Source organism: Nipponia nippon, unplaced genomic scaffold, assembly GCF_047370975.1.
Source record: "Nipponia nippon isolate SJK-2023a ecotype South Korea unplaced genomic scaffold, ASM4737097v1 scaffold_1, whole genome shotgun sequence".
Classification (NCBI taxonomy): domain Eukaryota; kingdom Metazoa; phylum Chordata; class Aves; order Pelecaniformes; family Threskiornithidae; genus Nipponia; species Nipponia nippon.
The window spans coordinates 100,977,496-101,000,346 of NW_028262290.1; the positions used below are offsets into that span (position 1 = coordinate 100,977,496).

A 22,851-nucleotide genomic window follows, 5' to 3' on the forward strand; every position below is an offset into this window, starting at 1 on the left:
TCACTTAGTGAGATGTGGCTCCTGCCTGAAACCAGAGCGGGTCTGAAGCTGCCCTAATAACTCACAAATTGGCATAGTGTTTCACAACAGCAATCAGCTTGGCAAGGTATAGAGCACTCTGTGCTTGTGGTTGTATTCAGTTTTACCTCATTCCTGCTTTTCCTTGGCTACAACTGTGTTTCCAAAGTTTGTGATATATTGGTTTTATCAGGAGGAGACTGGAGGTGGCAAATATATGCCGGAAAAGTACTTGTTACCCTGATCTGTCCTCATGTAGTCCCTGTGTGGTGTCATATGAAGCTGGAAGTCTTTTATTCCAGCAATTGCTTGAGTATGTTGATAACGTTTGCTTCCAGGCAGGGCATTATGTTTTCCTGGACATCCTGTCTTCTTCCTCTTTCAACCTTGGTCTAGGTCAGTCTGAGGGCTTTTTGAAGTTGTCCTGGTTTCCCAGGCACCTGGTAGTGCTAAGAGGGAGATGCTGGGGACCAGACTGTAGTATGGGCATGCCTGGGATCCCCAGCACCATGGCACAGCGGAGGGTGGAGCTTGTCCAGCTGTAGCGATCCTTTCAGGGAGCATCACACTTACCCTGTATGAGCTACCTGGTTGCTGTCCCCCCTGTATGGCAGGGCTGGTGCTTGCGAGGCTAACACCAAAGCAACGTGGCTGTATGTTTGCCGCTTTCCGCTGCTGGAAGCAAGTATTGGAAAACCTCCCTTTATGCCTCGGAGTGTTTCCATTCCCGGACGTGCTGGTTAAGGAGCTCATCTTCCATATGGATTGCCTGGCCTTGTTTGCTCTGTGCCTGTTTCTAACCCTGTACATTCATTAATTTTATTCTTTTTCAAAACCTCTCAGAATATAGGTAGAGCAAGCATTCCATTGTATCTGTAAAGATGCTGACCTAGCATCAAATGGACGAGTCTGATGAAGTGATAAATGTTTCAAGCCCCTGGCCTTTTATCTCTGGTCTTTTTTTGTCTTTCTTTTTTTTTTTTTTAAGCTTCTCAAACATAAGTGATTGAAAAGCTTTCCAGATCTGATAACTGCAAAGATTTCAAGTGAAACTTTTGGCTCCTATCCCGGCATGAGATCATACCAAGTGATATTAGCTGAATTTGTACCAGAGTTTGAAAAGAAAATGAAAACATGTTACTGTTAGTCTCTCTCAGCTATTTTTCAGCTCTGCTGGGCAAATGCTTTCTCATTGGTTAACTGCTGTGTACCGTTTTAAAGGTTTCCAAATATATATCTGTGTGTATATATATATATATATATATTTTCTCCACTTATAATGTATTTAATTCATATTCTTTTGATCTTTTATCCTTGCTAGCAGGACTCATTGGATTTTTTTAATAGGGATTTTAAAATCTAGTGTAGCTGAAAAGACTCACTTTAAGAGAAAGGATGTCCTGAAGCCCCGTTTCTCTTCCAAAATTATCTTAAACCAAAATAGAGCTGAGGTATCTCTTCTTTAACCTGTCTTTGTGTTTGGTTGCTATGATAGGCATCAGTGAAAGCAATGGTCTTGTACACGTGTATGCACCTAGTAAGGGTAAAAGTGTGTCAACCGTGTGTGTTTTGTGGGTTTCCTGTCTAGGAGTAAAATAAGATAAATAGTGCCTTAAGTTAGGCCTTTAGATTACTGAACAGGGCTGAACTTCAAGGCTGTAAAACCAAGCAATTCGAGGCTAGAAAATTCTGCAATTAAAGCTACTCATTCATCCTCTTGGTAAATATTCATTTTGATTTGCCTTTATTTAGAGGATGGCATACTATTTTTTTTCTACAAGGCCTGCATATCATTCAGTGCACAGCATGGCTAATGCTTAATGAGTGGGTAGGTTGTTGATGTTTTGTTTCTCACCGTTTCTTGTATGGCCTTATTTACTGTGTGGTTGGCAGATGGTGCACGGAATACAGAACTACTCATTTCCTCATGGAGGTTTTCATGGCATTCACACTGTAAAGAGTTACTGCATATTTTTCGAGGAATCTTAATCAGGAATGCAAAATAAGACATACATGTATATTTAACCAAATTCTGGGCATCGACTGTTAATCTTCTGGGTGGAGATGGTTACAGCACTTGATGGAAGTCTTTAGTGGAGGAACTAGCAGGTTGTACCGACTCTGTCCCCCACTCTTCTTTCTGTAGCAGTAGACAACAGTGGGTCAAAGCTCACGCTGGGCCATGAGGTATCCCCAAAACTGAAGGAATTTGGTGGAGATGCTGTAAGCAGCTATCGCTTCCCTCCACCCCACCAGTGTTTGCATCTTCCTATCATTGATTGTATTAGGAACATAACCTTGCCATATCGGAAATCTTCTTCTGTAATTGAAGGTAACTATGTAGCAGATATTTTGTCCAGCAGGCTTAAAGTACTCACTCAGCAGCCCACTCTCCAGCATCCAGTGCATATTTAAGACCTGATGGAAATGAGTAAGGCTTCAAAACCTGCAATAAGCTAGAGGAAGAGAACACCCTTCATCTGGTTTCTGTCTTTGAGACTGTAAGCTCTTCAGGCTGGAGACTGTGCCTTCCCATATGTCGATAAAGCATTTCAAGCACTACATTAGTATAAACACTAGTGGATGAGGTCATCATATATCAAACAACATAATTAAATCAGTGCTTTATTCACTGTCTGTGTCTCATTATGGCTGCCTCCTAGGTCACACTGCAGCCTTGAAGATCATGTAAGAACTCAAATGTTATAACAGCCCTCACAGAAACATTTGCTTTGAAGTTGGTGCTATTCATTTAGAAACCAATCTTCACAAAAATGTACTTTTGTAAAATGTGGTCCTATTTTGAAAAAGTCATGTAAAAGGGAAGCACTTATTATTGATTTTTGTCATAAATCGCCATGCATGAAAGTCAGCCCACAGCCGCTGATCACATGATTGTGATGGGATTTCTTGATTGATTAGCAGTCTGAAAGCAATCGAGTGGATGATGCATTAGAAAGGACCCTGTTTCTCAGAGGGGAACACAAGTTTGAAGTGGTGCCTGCCAAGTAACCACACTTTGGGCATCGGCATGAAACTCTGGCAGTTTTAGAATTTAGATGTTTACTTTTGCCTGCTACTTTAAAGTGCACTAACTTTAAAACAATATAGGAAAATATTCTAAGTAATCTTCTCCTTCTCCCTTTCACAGTTCTGGTACCCACACTTTAAATCTTGTGTTATATCAGCACCTATATGTGTTTTATAGCAATAGATACTTATGTATGTTTTATAAGAAAGTAGGCTACCAATTTTGTCTGAGCAATAAGGTACTTTGAAGTCTGAAGTCATAATCATAGATATGCACGTAAGCCTCGTGCCTCACCAAGTATGATGCCTTGGGCATGTGTTATTGCTTACCTATGCCTTAATTACTGTACACATGTAGCTACAGGAATATGCCCATATGGTTTTCCTACTGTAAACTTTCAGGTGACTTGCTAATCTAGGCCAGTACTCAGAAACAAGGGCTGGTCCGAGATCTTAATTACAAAGCTGGCATACAGACTTCATCATTAAGGCTCTCCCAGATCCACTTGAAATCAGGTTACATTCATATTCTGTCTTGTTTTTTGAATAGCAGCCCGACAACATGCAAAGTTGTGATGTTGTTGCTTGACCTGCTCTCTCCCAGTCTTGCTGGCAAGGGAAAAAGAGGAAAAGATTTTTAGGGTTTATATTCTCTTGGCTTTGCCATAAAAGATGGTGACAATTTTTTTTTTGTTTGTTTGTTTGTGGGGGTTTCCTGAATTAATTCATACTAACTGATGAATTTACTGGAGCAATACATGTTCTTCCTCCCTGATATTTATCTATTTGTCTCTAGTGTTTTTCTTCAGTACCAGTAATGGTAGCACAGAATGGTGAGTCGATGCCATGTGTTACGGGCTGCTATTTGCTAAATTTGAGCCCGGAAGTAAGAAAGTGAAGAGAGAGCGAAGGCGGCTCTCTAGTGTTCTGCAGGACAGGTGGGCTCCAGAAATCAAACATAAAAGCTAAGTTATGTAGCTTACCTGAATAGCCACATTGAGGGCTAAGGGCATCTGTCACCTGGGGCTGCTTCTGGGACTAGTCTGCTCTCCAAAGCACTTCCATGGACCTGCTGCTGCAAAGATGGGAGGTGGGGAATGATGATGAGGGAGGACTTGCTGGGTCCTGCTGGAGGTTGGAGTCAGTAGTTCCTGCTAGGTAGCTCCCCTGCTGGGAAGAGGAGCCCTCCTGTCCTGGTAGGAAAGCAGTGGGAGGGCAGGGAAGGCTACTTGCCCCCAGGCTAGAGCTGGAAATCACCTGGCTCCTGCTCAGCTAGTGAAACAACAGCAAGGAGAAAGGTCTGTTATCCTGCCTGAAGATGGGTGCCTTCATGTGGTTCTGGCGTGCTAGAGAGGAGTCAGTTCTCCCATGCTTAGTCGGCTCTTGAGAACCCTGCTGTTCCTAGCCTTTTCTTGTTTTCCTCTTCAGTAACAGCATCTGAGCAGGGGTTAAAAAAAGATCATTGGCAGACAACAGAAGTATAGGATGCACAATACTAAAATTTCCAATATCTTCAAAAAATGACTTCAATTTTATTGTCTTAGTGGCTTGATTGTTGACTGGTTAGGCACTTGGTAAACCTCCTAATAAAAGGAATAGACATGTCTGTTGGTTTTACACTTTTTTTTTTTTTTTGTTCCTGATCACATTCTGTTATTTTGCTGTGATTCTTTTTTAAGATAGCCAGAGTAAAACAAAAGTGGTAAACCCTAATTTAGAGGTGCTAGCAACAGCTGGCTCACTCTGATAAGGGTCAGCCAGGCTTCACTGGTTCTTTATTATAAACCACTACCCACTGTGGTTTATCCTCTCTGAATATTACTCTTCTGTTATACTTGCTATCATCTCTGTGCAGATGATAGCTTAATACTTGCAAATGACCTAAATATAACAAACAGCAAGCCAGAAAAATTCTAAAAACATACCCCTATGAGAAGACAAGGGCAATACTGGCAAACTTGTTTTTCTTAGAACAAGTGTGAACAAGCGTTGGATGTAAAGGAAAAATATATATTTTTTTTTTTCCCCTTGCTACAGGGGCACAATTCTCATTTCTGTTTGCAGTCATCTAGGCAAGCTTAGGTGTGCTGAGTGGCAGGGCCTATTTGCTTGTGCACAGTATACTGTGCCTACAATACAAAGCGATATACAGCTTTCAACCGGGAGCCAGCTTGGAGCACAGGCAGAGCAAGCTCAGGTCTGTCTGTACCTGCCTACTTACAGAGATCCTTAGAAGAAAGCAGAGACACCCATTTTCTCCTTATTACTGCATTACACCAGAGGCAAATGCTCTAATTAAAATTTGCAGTTAGCAGCGGTTTGTTATAAGTGCTGTAAATTTCAGTCATGCCAAGACTTCCTGGTGGTGGGAGGAGAGGCACAGAGTTAGCACAAACAAGGGCTCTCCTATAGTTGGCTATAGCAGCCTGCCCCTGTCTTCCATACATTGTGTTAAGGCATCATCTATGGCACTTTGTACCAGGAAAATTACTGAATAGCTTAAAGAGAAATTGTGACCAACGCTATATAGTGGAGGAGCTAAGATCTGTCTTGTGTTGTAAGAGGTTCTAGTCCCATCCTGCTTTCTGCTAGGCTGGGAGGGGGAAAGGTGCTTGACAAGGCTGAAAACAGCCTTGCTGTTGCCTTTGCCCCGGTGCATTGCTTCCATTGGTCTGACACAGTGGGAAAACCTGGGAACTCAGATAACATGAGTGGTAAGATTAAGAAATATGCATATTAATAAAGGCATTAGAGAATAGTTTTACATATCTTACAACTAGCGAAATAGAAGCTTGGAAAATGAGTATTCTGAGTGGGTCCTAGTTTTTACCTTCTCAGTCACTGTGTTCATTTGCTTTGGCTATCCTAATTGCTACTCAAGTGTTGTGCCAGGTTACTGTCTTCTGCTTGCTTTTCTGAGCTGGATGGCTGAAAGTGTCTTCCTTCCAAATATTTATTTGCTATCCTACACTATGCTGTTTCTACCACGGCATTTAGAGCAAGGAAGAACGCCCAATTCATTTCCTTTCTGGGATGGGAGGACTTGATCATATGGGAGCTATCAAAAGAGGTGTAGTCTGGCATGTGACTACCTTTTCCCTCTACAAGGGTGCTTTTTGCTTGGGCAGGCTGGGCAGAAGGATGCGGGTCTGGATGTGCTCTCTCCATTGAGCATCGTTTAGCAGTCTGTGTTTGGGATGGAGGAGCAGAATGGCGCCGGGTTTATGGGGTCATATTCACGTGGAGCCACTGCTTCCTGTCATACTGTATTTGACCTGACATAAGCAGCTGACATAACATCACCGTGGGTGTTGCCAGTGCTTTCTTCTTTTAATATTAAATTTGGGGAAAAAAATTAATAAATGTTTTCTTTTTAAAAGGAAAGAGAAAACCCCAAAGGATCTTGGCTGGCTCTGTGTGCCCTATAGGTATGTCTAGTTGTTTTTGATGAGCGAGGTGCTGTCCTCCTGTTTACCTCTCTCAAAGGAAGTGTCTGTTGACATAGTCTGCGTTTCAATCATCTTTATTATATAGCGCTCTGGGAAGCCTTCAGGGCAAGTCAAACCAGCCCTAAAAGCAGCTTCTTGGTCACAAAGAGAGATGAGCCCGACCAGGCGCCCACAGTTCATATTTCTTTATTTGCAGAGATCTGTGCCCCGATAACCTCAGACCCTGCAGCAGCTGAGGTCGACTTAATTTGGAGTGGTGTGAGAGGGGTGGTGGGCAGGTCTCCTCGTGGCTGCCATATCCATCCTTGCACCACAGCCAGTATGGACCTGGCTGTGCCACCAGTCCTGTTGAGGAGCTGGCCTCGCTGCCCAGCCTGGCAGAGGCTGGGGTTTTTCTGCAACGGGAGTGCTGGGTGGGTGCTACCGGGTTTGGAGGCAGCTCACAGGCATCCTTCTCCCTTCCTCTCCCTCCATCCCATGTGTTTTCTGTGTGTGCTCTCACTGCGGGGTGCTGCTTTAGGGTTTGTTGCCCTTAGCGTGGCTCAAATGTTCTCAAGACTTCATGTGCCATTACCCGTGTGAGGCTCATTTGCTGAACAGTGTCTAAAGCATTACACAGTGCAGGTTTGGGTCCGGACGGTTGGTCCCTGCATTCATTAGAGAACTGCTGTTGTTAATGATCAGCTGCATCATCAAAGCTGTCTGTTAATGTTTGCACGAGGAGAGAGTCTTACTTCAGATTGAAGTTTGCGTGTCAGGGCTGAACCATTGCGGGTAAGCAAACCATGGACGATTTGCATGATGTTATGGTAGCGCCTTGTATTATTCCATGCTCTTGTAAGTCTTTTGAATAGGTGAAGTTAGCTTTGGTTTGCATCGATGTGGTATTTTCCTCTAGTGCTCAATGATGAGCTCTAGATAGACGCTTAGGAAAATGATGCTATGTGAAGAGCATCCATCTTCTCAGTAAAAGGTGGGGGCCCTGACCAGCTGTGATGTGCCCTCGAGGCCTCTTTCTCCAGATCTGCGTGGCTGCCTGGCACCTCTGAGGGGCTAAACACATCCATTTTTCAAAAGAGGAATGGCTTTATACTGTGCTAGTAGAGAGTGAGTTATAAACTTTCCTCTCAAGATGTCTGCAGTCCTAATGTGGAGCTTTATTTTATCTTCGATAGTTCATACCTTAAGAGAGTTGCAATCTTTATCAAAAATTGTTATTCAGGAAAGCTACGGGTGGTTAAGAAACAGGGTATGAGTGACGTGGTTGTCAAGTGTAAGGCACTTCTTGTGGGGCATAGGGAGCTGCCTAACAGCTAAATATTCAAATATCAATTAAAATAATTTGCAGAATCATGCACTAATGATGAAAGCAGCTTGTGCCTTCATTGTAGCCAAAGATTTCAAGGGCCAAATTCAATGAAAATATAAACAGTGGTGCAAATTATATGTTAGAGCCCAATTGTTCCCCTGCAGGCTATAAATAACTCCTATTTTAAGTCACTGGGGGTTATTTGTCTCCTGTGGGAGAGACTGTAGTCTGTGGTGTAGCTGACCAGAAAATGGTTGTTAGTGATAAAGCGGTGTAATTTGCATTGATTTATTATTCATTGGCTGTACAGATCAAGTGCAGCTTACCCAGTGAGAGGGATTGACACCAAATTCTTTTGTCGTTTAAACAAATGTCCCTGCTGAGTATAACTGAGAGATATTATGTAACAGAATGGAGTTTATCGCACACCTTCTAGCTTGTAAATCTCTCAAATCTGAATCAGACTTCAGTAAGAGTTGACTCAAACTTAATTTTGCTCTATCTGTGTAAACCCAGCTTGATAAGTATTAGAAGTAGGTGTATAAAGAAAAATAAAAGGCAATTCCTTGAATTTGTCTAAATTCCCTGCATCTGATAACATGCGCATCCTGCTTCAGAAGCTCTAGTGCTGGTGTCTAGCATCCTGCATCCAAAACAATAGGTCTTTATTGGCTACAGAAAGGATGAATTTGTGTTTAGTGTGGGCAAAATTAAGTTAAAGATAGCCCAAGATCATTCTTGTAAGGTTTCCTTCTGAAAGTGTTGACTTCAGAGCTTCCAGGTATTGAGATGTATTATGATTGATGCGAGTGTGATATTATCAGTGTCTACTTTGGTGTTCCTCTGAAAACTGTAGCTCTTGGAAGAAAACAACTGATAAAGACTGCTTGTGGGGTTTCTCTTCTCTTGCTCCTCAACTTTTAAGTCAGCTTTCTCTTTCTGGTGGCTGTGGAAGAAAACCTGGAAATACGAATCAAATGCTTCTTAACTCAAAAATGAGAAAGCAAAACAAAAAGGAAGAATATATCTTTTAAGTGTTATTTTTAAGTTAGTCTCAGGGGGGAAGGGAGGGTGTTTTATGTTCAGATTTGTTACTTTTAAGTGTGTGTGGCCACTGCTGCAGGTGCTGAACCATCCCATCCCTTCCTGCACTATTAGCAGCACTGATTTCGTGCCTGGCACATGTGCAATTGGTGCCTTATGGACGATGGCACTGGTCACTGCGAACACAGGTCCCAAACTTGGCTATTTGACAGTGTAGTCACTGGCCGCTCTTCAGCTGGCTTTTTTCTGCCGCGGTCCTTGAGATGTTGTCATGCCATCCAGCTCTGCGTGAGCCTCCTCATAGAGGTGCAGCTGTGGGTTGCAGATCGATGTGTGCTGGGTGGGCTCACAGCCCTGGGGTGCAGGGGGGCCTCCTTGCAGCAGTCTGCTGGGACACTTGAAGCCCCTTTTGACCCTGCTGGCGTAAACCATGTTTCACAGGCTATTCTGCAATTCCACTGTGATTTTGACTGCAAAAAAAAATTGGTGGTAGGATGGGAAGGAAAGCAATGCTGGAGGAAATTCTTAGAGGCTTTCTGATGATTCATTTCGCTTTGTACATTGACTTAGCATCAGCCTCCCTCAATGAATCCCCAGTTACAATCTGCCTTTGAATAAACACTGTGTCCTGCCATGGGCCGTTGCTGTTCACAGCCTGGAATGAACCTGTGGAAAGGAGTGCTGTAACTATAAATTGCCCTTTTCGGGCCAATTTTTCTGGCAAAATCTGAATAAAATAATCATCTTGGAACTTAACTTTTTCTCCTAAAAGGAGCATGTCCTATCCATTTAAAGCTGAACCATTTTGCAGCATATTCCTTCACATTTTTGTTAAAGGTTAACAAAATTGTTTAGACAGCTCTAGTGGCTGCACATCAATCTGCTATAACCAGCTGATTAATGTGACTGATTTCTGCAGTGAATTTCTCTAATCACTTCTTATTTACAAACTGGGATGGTTTTGTTTAAAGCAGCTATGTTGAATGTTCATCCATCTTAAAAGTTCATTCCTTGACTGAAGTAAGTTAGGAAACACAAGCCTAATGAACCTCTGTGACAAATGGTGCCTATAAAAGAAGAGGTCGTATGCAAAGTCTCTGGTAGTGTTAATCCCTCTTGTCATCTCCTACATATGAAGTAAAAAAAATTTTTTTTTCTTCTTAAAGCAAAGAGAAAGGAAATCATAGTGAGGGTACGCAAATAAGAGAGAAACCAGTACTCTGAAGCCTGCAAGGAATTGTGCAGGAAGCCAGGAAACTGTGGATTTCCATTATCCAGCCTATTGGCTGACAGCTGGTGATCTGAAATAATCTACAGCTTTTTTTTTGGGGGGGGGGGGGGGAACTTATTTAGACCTCATAGGCAGAGGTTCCCTCTTTAGAAATAAGCTAAAATTATCTAGTCTTTCTTCAAGTGGAGTTAGGCACTGAGCCGATATCTCTGCTGTGATACATCGTGCTTCGTTACAGAGTGCAAGTGCTGAATCCTTCTGTGTATTTATTTTGCTGGTAAATATCATTCTAACTAGTATTACACAAACCATTTCCAATGGTAAATGCTTTATATTTTTAAAGCAGGCATATTTTCCCTACACTTTTATGACTTTTTTTCTTGCTTCTAACACTCTGTATGTCTGGGAGGATATTCTACACGTGGCTTTCAGAGTAGGAATAATTCTGCAGGTTTCCCTTTACTCTTTGTACCTTCTATTCTGATGACTCAGATATGTTTGTACTTCAGTCCTGTCTGAGGAAAATATGTGATATTTCTTAGTGGTGGTCTCACCATTTTTTCTACACTTACGTTACAGATCAGAATTCTGTCCGATATCACCTTTGGTTTAACTTTTAGCTTCTCTTGCAAAAAGTTATCTGATGTTTTCAGATACTTGTGGACGTCTGAAGAAAATGCATTTCTCATCTGTATGTACCGCTAAAGCTCTTGCCCAGTCTCTCATCACCTTATGATTCTCTGTCTGCCATGTTACTTTTTCTGGTTTTGGTACGTACTGTCTTGTCCTGTTAATATCCTTGTAGACTGCTCCTACAAAAGGTCTTCCAGTCATATGACCTTTAACTTTATCCTTTTTCTCTCTAGATTTACTTTACTTTCCACTACCTTAAACAAAGATAAACTTTATTTTAAAAGCACCTAACAGTCTACCTCTATTCTAGCTGTAGTTTGTACAGCTTTTGGAGACTGACTCTTGTTCTCCATCAGCCCATGGCACCTGCCTCCCTCACTTATTTGTTATATTTTAAAGTGGCACTTCAGTGCTTTTGCTCTTTCATATGAGAAACCCATCAGGATATGCAGATCTCTTCACAGTTCTACTTTTGCTATGATTTCTGCAGAAAATTTGGCCTCTGGTGATCAGAATTCATCCAGTCCCTAGAGAAGGCCGGCCCATAGCTGATGTGGGCAGATGGCAGGAAAGCTTGGGCTGTGTTTCTACTGGGATCCATTCAGGAAAAGAGGCTATTTCTTAAGGTATGGTCTACATTGTTGCGTGGGGTAGTAGTCTTTGTTACTGAGCCTGTTACAGCAGTTGAATACGTCAAGAAATGATGGGGAGAGGTCTGAAGATGCTCATACAATACACATGCCTGGCTTTAGTGTGCAAGAAGTGGAAAAGGGAGAAGTGACAATAATGGATAATGGAAGGACAGCAAGAAAAAAGAAAGTGATAGGAATGATAGGGATGTTACTTGGATCAACAGGACAGTTAATAGAAGGTTTGTGCCTAACCTGACAAGGCAATTGGTTGTGGTCAATTAGAAACAAGGAAAAGATTTGTACCAGGTTAATAGGCTAGAGGAATCTAAAATACCTGTGAAGACAAATGTTGTAGAGGACAATAGATACATAGCAGAGTAATAATCTTGCTGGAAATGTAGTACTTAGATGCCGTGTTCAAGAAGAACAGAAAGAGAAGGTAGTAGGCTGTCCCCGAGTGTTAACAATGTGAAAGATCATTAAAAAACAAAACAAGAAAACACAAAACCCCCCAAAACACAACAGGAAAGGGCATTCTGAATAAAAGGGTATCTATTCTGGTTTTAGCAGCTAATGATGAGATCGTAGAAGAGCTAGACATGGGAACTAACTTCAGATCAAGTGATCAGGAATTGATTTAATTAAAATGAAGGGAGGATTAAAAATATGTCCTTAATTAAAAATTGTCTTTGAAAGATAGCAAGCTTGAGTGTGCCAAACTGCTAGCAAGGCAAGTCAGTGCACTGGAGAGATCAGGGACCTGAATAGCGCAGAAACTAGGAGTTTTTGCAAGTACTCCAGCAGTCTGGATTTTATGTCCCAAGGAGGGAGAAAAAGTTATCAGGAAAGGGTGAAAGTTAGATTTGCCAGAATTCAGGCTGAATGGAGGCTAGTAAGTAATGTTTAGACACATAGAAAAAGGACATTGAGCCATATAAATAACTTCCAAACAGCAGGAAGGCTATTATCTAGTGGTGCTGCTTGTGCAGGGATTAAGCATAATTTAGATGTGGCCTCAGTGTAAAAAAAACGTCCAAAACAAAAAAAACCCAAACACTAAAAAACTCCCAAACACCACCCCCCACACCCCCCCCCACCCGCATATCCCGCCAAAGAAACCCTAGTGGTGACCATCAGGAGAGAAAAATCTGAATGTGATGGAAGCAAAGCTTGAATATCAGAGTGCTCCTGAATTGCATAGAAATAGCTAACCTTTATAACTGCTCACTCAGAAATTGAAGGTATGACTGCAAGCATTTTTAGCAAATCCTTCAACACCCACTGTCCACCTCCGGGCTCTATGCTTTGTGCTTAATTGTGTCAGCTATCTGGAACAGGAATAGTTTTGTGTTGTCACACCACTTGGCATTGTGGTTCTTGAGGATCATTATGTCAATTCAGGAAAGTTTAAAGTATATAAACTTTAGAAAAAAGTTAAAGAAGAGGGTGTGAAAAGAACTTTAAATGTGATGCCATGTTAGGAAACTCTTGAAGGGTTTATTTGGGGGTTTTCTGACTGAACAGAGAAGGGAGTTCAGCAGTTGTACCTTTTATGCCCTGGCAGAAGGCAGTGGCATTTTTGGGACACTCAAGGGGAGAACGTTGTCAGACTGGTTAGGATAAAGTACAGAGTGAGAGATTTAAGCTGCTGAGACTGGAAGAAAGGGGCTGAAAGGGAGTGGCTGGACTTGATACTCAGAAGGAGAGAAGGAAATGTCACAAGTGACTTTGAATTTGCAGTTGTAAGCATTGAAATTCCAGTGTTGGCATCAGTTGTAGGGGGAGGAGGAAGTTTTGTAGGGAAGGTGTTTGATATTAGGGCGAGTTAATTTGTTGGTGACAAAACGTAAAACTTGATAATTTGGGAGGTAAAATGAGGCATGTGTGTAAGTGCAAAGGAGGTGGCTTAGAAGGGAAAAAGATGTATCCAACAACATGGTTTCATGAGCTGCTTGATCTGATCTAAGGCTCCTGGCCTATACCCATCTCCTGTCCCTTACCATGCATTCCTGCCATTGCCTTCTTGTCAGATCACTTCAGAATGCTTCGGCAATCTTGAAATGGTATCTGAACCATCAATGCAGAGGTGAGTGCTAAAGTCATGAGCTAAAGAGATCATCCAAATGTGTTGAACTGAGAAGAAGAGCATGCCAGTGGCAGAGCTTTCAGAAGTGCCAACTGATACAGTGGGCTGCCCAGAACGGAGAATAATCATTGTCAGGAAAAATAGTGACTGATTCGAAATCTTGGTGAGGATGAGATGTCAGAGCAAGGACAATGATCAGCAGTATTAAAAGAACCAGAGGGGCCAGGCAAGGAGGGGGATAGAGGAAGACCCTTGGGATTTGCCTGGGAAGAGATCATGAATGACCCTGGTGAGAGCACTTTCATTCAAAGGGAAACAGCGGATGCTGGGCTGGACGTGGTCCAGCGTAGAGTTGGAAGAGAGGAAGCGAGTGCATTGGATTCAGCCTACGCTTGCAACAAGTTTATAGATAAGGGAAAGGAGGAAACAAGTAACTGCTGAAATAGGCAGGGCTGTCATCTTGTGGATAGTGGAAAGGGGGGACAGAGTGAGAAGACAGAGGGGTAAGTGGGGCTAAGTTTGGCTGAAACAGAAATGTGCAGCTGAAGACAAATGGAAGAGGTTGAAGAATTTCAGATGAAGAAAGGTATATATTCTATAGGCTCTGTATGGTGATATATTAGCAGACTGGGGTTTTTTGGAATTAGCAAAGACCAATGAGAGAATTCAGTTGGAAAAACAAACAGCTTCATGCTTAACGAAAAAGAAATCGGCCAAATGAACTTTTTTTTCCAGTTAGTTGTAACTGATTCGAAGCAGTAGCGTGCTGCTGCTTTCCTTTTCCTCTTTCCACCCCCATGGCCGCAGCAGACAGCAGGGCACGGTGCCAACATGTGCCGGTGTTACGGTGGCTGCTACAGAGTCGGCTTGGCTCTGGCGGGAGAGCGACGCATCCAGACTTCAGGGGCCGCACAACCTAATTGTCTGGCTCTGGACCAGCTGCTGATTGACCCAATAAACTCTAATGAATCTGGATTCCTGCAGTCTGATTTGCTTCCTCTCCCCCTTATGTGCCTTTCTCAGTCCATGAAGAGCTGAAACCTGAGTGCTGGCTTTGACAAAGGGAGTGAGAGAGGGGGGAAGGAGGGGAAGAAAAGGCAGATAACAGCCGAATGCAATCAGTGTTTTATTACCATCCTCAGGAAGTGGGAATGGCTTTTTTAAAAAAAAAAAAAAAAGTAGTAGGTTGGAGCAAGGAAAGTTAATTATGGTGAGGTTATTTGACAGGAAATTACAAAATACAAACAGACAGAAGAAACACATTTTAAAACAGGGTAGGAAATCTCAAGTTACTTCATTGTGTATATTCAAAACCCCCAAAGCAAAGGCTGAAAATAGCAGTTTAAACAAAAGCTATCTTATCTGATAAAGGCATTTCAAGCACAAAAGAAAATTTATATATTGGGTTGACAGTCTTAAAATAAACTGATTGTCTTGATAACACCGTAGATTTAATTGTGGGAAAAAAACGGGTTCATTCGTATGACCTGCAGACATAGTAAATTCCCATGTAAGTTCATTCCTTTTCTTTCTTTTGTACATTTCTTGTCTCCTAAGCAGGGTTTATCAGTGTTTTCCAGAAATTGTAAAGGTAGATTTATGCATGTAGGACGAGACTGATAAATACGTGCATATTTTAAAGACTTCCATGCAGACCAGATACGATTCATTTCCTATGCTACTGTATGGAAGCATATTAATGGTACTTCAGCAAGTACCATTCAGATTCAGGAAGATTTTGGCAGAAATACATTGTCTTGGGGTGAGGGTAGAATTTCCAGTACTAGTGATCAGAATTATTATTTTATTCATTTAATTGTTAGTATACTTGCGACATGCTCTTGAACACTTGGTATGTCTTTTCAATTTCTGTGCGGAAAGGAAACTATTCTGTTACCGCATCACCTTTATCCTGAGTCTATAAAGCATTTACAAGTGCGAGGAGAGCAGAATTCGCTTGCTAACATGGTTCTCTTGTAGCCCTGCTGTAGGTACCAAAGCTGCAAAGAACAGCAAGGGGGACCTTTCTGGTACCTGGACTGTCACTGTGTCTTTTGCTATGAACAATGTTATCTTCAAAGAAAGGTGCTGTTTGTTTGTGTGGGGTGGTTTTGTTTTTTTTTTTTTTTTAAGCAAGTGCTGCTCAATTCTCAATTGCCAGTGTTCTCCTTACCATTTTTCTTTGAAGTTTACTGCTGAGATTTTGAATAAATGTGCATCCATATAGACATGTGTCCTTCCAGTGATATAGGATATGTATTATAGGGCTGATACAATTTGATTTGCTGGGAGGGAGGGAGCAGGGAGAAGGGGAGGAAATAACCCAGTTGTGCAAATGATGTATTAGATTATCTCTGTTCAGATCAAAGACTTAGAACACTGTGGGACAAATATGTTGCTTGCTTTTGACTGAAGCAGTAACAAGAAGCATTAAGAGGTTTACAGGTACACCTGCCTGGCTGCTGCAACTTGGAAATGTGTGTTCCTCCCCTATTTTTGCTCATCAGGCTGCAGATCTAACAGTGTATTACAGTGCAGCAGGCACATCTGCGCCATGGTGCCTTGTCATATCTGGTCAGTCCTGGGAGAGATGTAAGTTTGGGGTTTTTTTCCCCCAATTAATTTGTCCATTGTGCCTGTGACTCCCTATTGCTAACACTGTTAAGCCTTCGTAATCTACACAGCAAAATAAAGTCTAGTAGGAAGGCACTCGCTTACTCAGTGTTATATTGGAAGTTAGTGGTAGGTAGTGCTTCTCCTTAGCTGAGGTGCAACATGGCATCCTTATGGCTAAGTTAGGTAAGTGGCTGTTTTCATCTTCACTCAAATCTTTCCCTTTTATAGGTGATCTAGGTATGCCTGGAGATCTCTTGTAGACCAGGGTGCTCAGAATTATCTGACCTCGTGAGGCTCAGAGACTATCACTGAAGTATAGCACGAAGATGAGTTCACATCAGCTTGAGTTGAGGAACACAAGACTGCAAGGTCCAGTAGTGTTCTATTGCTGGAAAATCTTGCTAGGAGTCATGTAAAATTGTCAAGATCTGGTGGGTCCATAAGGGTTTTTGCTCTATTTAACAAAGAAATTTCAGTTGTTAATGGACCATGAGGATTGGGTTGCAATGTAAATATTCTGAACTTGTGATCGCTGGGTTTTGCACTCAAAACAAATAGAAGTGACACCTGTGCAGGAAAGCAGCTGATCTTTTTTTCTATTGATTTATGTCTTATTTAAATGACCTCCTACTTAAACAGGATTTCATAACTCAACTGGGGGACTTCATGAGGGAAAATTGCGGGAGGAAAGTAGCTTCCTCCTTAAAAGGGGAGAGTGTTGATGTCAATATGAATCACTAATCTAAAACAGTGAGTATTTTAAAAAAAAAAAAAAAAAAGGAAAAAAAGAAAGAAACTGAAAGCAAACAAAATACGAAATGGAGCTAAAATATCTTTCCAAAAAGCAAGTGTTAAAGCTATGGAAAAACTGGGAATAGAATCAATCATTCTTGCCTGACTCAATTTTTTGTTGGGTTTTTGTGTGTGTGTGGGTTTTTTTTTTTTTTTTTTTCTTAAACCCTCTACAGTTACTTTCTGATACAATTCTGAAATGTAGATGTACTGTTGTAAAAGGAGATCAATAAAATGTAGTGTCCTATAGTCAGCTCTCCAGAATGCTGTTGCAAATATTGGGAACTCGTGTTTTTCCCATCTGTTTTTTCAGTAATGATCAATACAAACTGACATAGCTGATAGAAGATTTTCTTAGGGTTAAATAGTATGCTTCAAAATTAGCATCTCTGAAGAACCCCAAGATCGTAAAAAAAAAAAAAAAAAAGTTGGCTGTTACTATGAAGAATCAAAAATCAGCTTTCCTTTTTCTTTTTAAAATTAAGATGTGTATGAATTTTAAGGAGATGCCTTCATCACAGGTGACCATGATGATACATAATTTTCATTCTGTGTTACTGCTATTTTATAGCTATTATTTTACATATGCTGAAAATGGAAAATTAAGTTCTGGAGGTGCAAAGTTACGGCCTTATAACCATGCTTAACACAGGCTAATCCTGTGACTAGGTAGCAAGCATGTCCTTTGCTGAATATGCATTCATGTTAGCTTTAACTTCTTAGCTAAAGTAAAAAGAAGTAGCCAAAGTTAGGACACGCAACCATTTTGAAAGTTTGCTTTAACAGAGTTTTACTGTTTTGCCTTCATAATGATGATAAAATAGATGGACTTGTTTTTTTGAAAAAAGAAAACACTATTTTACATTAAACTGAAAAGTGGGGGGATTACTTTGGGAAAATACTGTTGGCTGATTTTGAAAGGTGTGTCCATGAAGCTCATCGTGACTACTAGGAGTAAATAAAGCCTAGGTTAAGAAGTACAGAGTTAGTCTTGTCTCCTGGCTTTGATTATATGAGTTGCTTAAGCAGGTCTGTGCCATCAAGAGTGTTTTCCTGGTGACAGAACTGAGAGACTGTGTGCAGGTGACTGACTTGAGATAAGAGCAAACTGATGAGAACGAGAGTAAGGACCCAGCTCCCCTGACAGTGTTGTTCGTGCCTAATACACTGAGACGTGCTCCAACCAAGAAAGGCGCTTCTGCAAGGCTGACGGACCTAGCAGTTGGATTTGGGGATTTTTAGGTCTGTTCAGCATTCTAAAATATGGCTCATGTATTTAATGCATGTCCCTGCATCTTCGAAACTCCACTGTGGGTAAAGTTTGAACTAATTAACCAGTAACAGATGTAAACTGCATTCACATCCAAACCATATGTTATCCTTGTAGTTTATCTGTACTTGTTTCCTTTGAAAACAATGAAGGTTGAAAGTATATTTTGCATGTATATGGTTTTAGTTTTGCAACTTTTTTATAGTTTCCAAATATAGACAGTAGTGCAGTTTGTTTCAAGGTGTTTTGAATAGAGTGCCTGGCACATTTCCAGCTTCTTTCTAATCAGTCACTGGCTGGCTTTTTTTTTTAAATTTAATTTAAAATATGAAGTGAGTATTTTGCAGAAGCACTTAATACAGCTTCAGTCTAGGAATGGAGTCTCTAGAGATGGGGTGATATTTGTAATCTTTGCTCCTGGAGAAGAATAATTCTGTGAAATCTTGTTACTCGTTGTTACAAAAAGCAAAGTTTCTTCTGAGCACTTCCAGCTTTAGGGAGAGGGGTGGCAAAAAGGTTGACGATAAGATTGAATTTTATTTTGAAGCTTCAGAAGATGAAGATTAAAAAAATGCATAAACATATTTTTAAAAAATGCAAGATTTTCTAGACCAATCTCATTCCTGTTTGATGTGGCTTGAATAGTTATGGATTTGCAGCGTTACTACACATTCACAATAACTAAAAGGTTCTTCCTCGGGGGGCTTACACAGTAGGGCCCCAGTCTTGCAACTTGTGACAGGACAGGGAGGTGTTTTTCTCTATTGTGGGACAATGGTAATTCATTTCATTTATTGTGCAAGGCAGACGTACTTCTAAAAGTCTCCTTTTTATTCCCTTCCCCCCTTCATGTGAAAGCTCTGCAGTTTGGCCTGAGGGAACTAGGCTACAAAAGACGGTATCAAATTTTGCAGCCGTTCCTATAGTGTGTTGATGTTGCTCCTTGTACCCAGCCTGAGGGAGCCATTAGAGTGATCTCCAAGCAGCTGAAGAGGAGAAGGGGAAGAGTAAAGTTTCTGTAGCACTCTGTCTCTGATAGCCATGGGACCTCTGCTCCATGTTAAAACACAGTTTCAGAATTATTGTATTCAAAGTTAGTAACGCTTAAGATATATATTTACGTACTATTATGTAAGAGTTTTCCAGGTAGTTTATTAAAAATCATCTGATATTACTTCTAATATTTTAACTGCCTACAACTTTTTTCAATTAATAGCCAAGTATAGAAATTCTTTTCTTATGGATCAGTTTAAATGAAAAAGTAGAAAATAAATATTCTAATTTTTTTTCAAATATAGATTTTAAATTGAAGTAGATACAAAGAAAAGATCCTTTTTTATTCCTATATTCTCTAGTTATCCCACTAAACACAAGCTGATTTGTGTTATATGGTGGTATAACATAAACCATAGCCTAAACAACATAGGCATATAAAACTCATATGGAAAAGGAAAAAAAAAAATATATATTATATGTTTTAAATGAACGATGAATGCTATTGTCAGGGTAAGACTACATTAGAAAATGATTTTTTTAATGCTGAATACCAGTGCATAGTAGAACAATGAACTGTCCTCAGTATTTAAAAAAACTATGAATTATCCCAGCATACCAGATATTTGACTTCTTTTAAGCAGTCGTCTTTTGTATACAAATGTTGTGATGCAAGTGGTCATAAAGTAACAGCAAATGCAGATTCCAGCACAAATGCAAACAGTTTTAACATATAGCTATCAAATGCCTGGGCTGCAGATTTTCTGTCTGAATGTACTAAACTGGTTCGTGTTTCATAGACAGCTACAGTGGAAACTGGTATTTGCTAATGTACTTTTTATCCATGCCCTCATTTGTTCCAGTTAAAACTACCTACTGGTGACCCTTGAGTTACCAGCTTACGCTCTGAGTCTAGAACTACTCCACCTTTCTCTTCTCTCTGAAGATTGAGCACAGGCTTTAGTCTTTGGGATCTGTCTTATCATAAAACCTTCAACTTATTTTTGCTGCTTTAGCTTCCATGTTGCTCTTCTGGGTGGGAGATGCTCAGACCTGGGTTTCTTCCTGAGTTTGTTCCCAGGTAATGCACGTCAGTTTTACTCTGTTTGAGAAACAGTCAAACAAAAAGCTGAATTTTTGAGATAAGTTTACTTCCCCAAGCAAATATTCTTTTTTTTGATCTACTTAAGCCAAAGCGTCTTTTAGTTTAGTGTAATATGCAATCAGAAGAAACAGGATAGAACATTACATATGAAGACACAGCTACTATGAGTGATATGAATTATTAAGACTTGGACATGAGCTGAAGTTCTGAGCAGAAAGGACCATGTCGGTGTTTCTCTTTCAAGTGGCCTCTTTTCCAGCAGTTTTGGTGTCAGTGTAGTCTGACAGCTGGCCTGTAAGCTCAACAGTGGTTAGCATTTTAAACCCAACTTCTTTAAAATCAGAGACTGACAGAAACTGAAGCATTGAAGTCAAGCAAATGATAACAAATAAAGGCCAGGAGACTGCCTTATGTGATTGCCTGCTCAATTCCTTACAACCTCTTCTCCCAGACATTCTGCCTATCCACAGTGGAAAACACCTCCCGCCAGACCTTGATTCAGGCTTATCTCATACATACATGCACTGGTACTGTCAGGTATATGACAAACACTCCAGGCGGTTTCAAAGGTCTTCCTCAGACAACCACAAAACTGAAGTGGCCTCTTTCTGGTGTGGTAGCACCTTGGGAATGATAAAGGAAGACTGAGCTTTGTTGTACCACTGCTGTTAGTGATGAACCTTGTTTTCCTTAATGATGAGTATGGAGAGTCCTGCAAAGACCAGAGGAGCATCTGTGTTTGCAACCAACACAAGGGGATTAGTGAATACAGAGGGGTCTTTCCTAGGCTGCCTGGAAAGTCATGAAGAAAAACTGGCATCAAGGAATGAAAGACACCGCAAGTCTGAGTATAAGACAGACCTGCTTGTTCTTGCTGTATAATTTGAAACGGGTTGCAGCAACTGAATCAGATTTTTGAAGGCATGGAGGAAGACCTCTTCCAATAACATGTTCACAGTCTGTAAGAGACCTTTTGCAGAACTGGAAACAGATTCTGGGTCACTTCTGAAAAATAGACCAGTATTGGACTATATCGAGGAGCCTGTTTGGTTACAGCTGCCGAACACAACATGTGTGCTGCCCTGCATATGGTAAGGCTATATCCAGCTGTATTTCTCATGGAAATACTGTGGATATTGGAATGGAAGCAGAAACCCCTTTATTTTTGTAGTATAGTAATTCTGAAAGGATTTTTTTCCGCTACAGCAGCTCTGTCTCCATGCCTGTGCCTTAGGAAAGTTTAACACAGTTTGGAACTGTTTTCACTTGTAGTCAAGAAAGGTAAACCCTGTGTAAGGATAGCCATTTATTGGAAAGCTAACCAAGATGCCAGACAGTCTGCATGTATGATTTTGTCAGGTTTAGACACTGGGGAAAGGATAAAACTGTGGAAGAATTTGTCATAATAGAAACTGTATAAATACATACAACTAGCATGTAGAGGTTTTAAATTATTTATCAATTAGGTCAGATGTATTTAAGTGAATTACATTTAACAGGGAAATATTAAAGGTGGTCCCCGTTGCTTAAATGCACGTCCCAAGCCTTTTTTAATCTCTGATGGCATGCTCTCTTGGCACACTCCTGGCCCTGTAGTGAGGAGGGTCCTGGAGCATGCTCCCCTTCAGCCATCTACTGTTGCTTTGTGTTCTGCCCCTTCTGAGCTTCTGTGATCTCTCCCACTTAGATTGAGGTGTGAATGAGCGTGTGGTGTCATTTCTGCTCCCTTTCACGGCACCGGCTCACCTAGCCAAGGAAGATGAGAAACATAAATCAAGAAATCTTAGTGGTGTCCTAGTGGTGGAGACAGTAAAACATAGAATAATAGAATCATTTAGATTGGGAAAGATCCTTAAGATCATCGAGTCCAACCGTTAATCTAGCACTGCTAAGTCCACCACTAAACCATGTCCCTAAGCACCACATCTACATGTCTTTGGAATACCTCCAAGGATGGGGACACAACCCCTTTACCAGGCAGCCTGGTCCAGTGCTTGACAACCCTTTTCCGTGAAGAAATTTTTCCTAATATCCAACCCAAGCCTCCCCTGGTGCAACTTCAGGCCATTTTCTCTTGTCCTATCGCTTGTTGCTTGGGAGAAGAGACTGACCCCCACCTCACTACAACCTCCTTTCAGATAGTTGTAGAGAGCAATAAGGTCTCCCCTGAGCCTCCTTTTCTCCAGGCTAAACAACCCCAGCTCCCTCAGCTGCTCCTCGTAAGACTTGTGCTCTAGACCCTTCACCAGCTTTGTTGCCCTTCTTTGGACACACTCCAGCATCTCAATGTCCTTCTTGTAGTGAGGGGCCCAAAACTGAACACAGTACTCGAGGTGTGGCCTCACCAGTGCTGAGTACAGGGGCACTATCACCTCCCTGGTCCTGCTGGCCACACTATTCCTGATACAGGCCAGGATGCCATTGGCCGCCTTGGCCACCTGGGCACACTGCTGGCTCATGTTCAGCTGGCTGTCAACCAACACCCCCAGGTCCTTTTCCAACAGGCAGCTTTCCAGCCACTCTTCTCCAAGCTTGTCGTGTTGCATGGGGTTGTTGTGACCGAAGTGCAGGACCGGGCACTGAGCCTTGTTGAATCTCATGCAGTTGGCCCCGGCCCAACGATCCAACCTATCCAGGTCCCTC

General features: G+C 41.4%; 1 long non-coding RNA gene across 1 annotated transcript in view; it reads left to right on the forward strand.

Annotated features, from left to right (window-relative positions):
- LOC148057518 (uncharacterized) overlaps positions 1 to 22,851 on the forward strand; it is a 398,505-nt gene that overhangs the window by 139,200 nt on the left and 236,454 nt on the right. Inside the window, exon 5 of the long non-coding RNA XR_015706361.1 lies at positions 11,205 to 11,340. This is a non-coding gene — a long non-coding RNA (uncharacterized LOC148057518). The remainder of the gene's footprint in view (positions 1 to 11,204; positions 11,341 to 22,851) is intronic.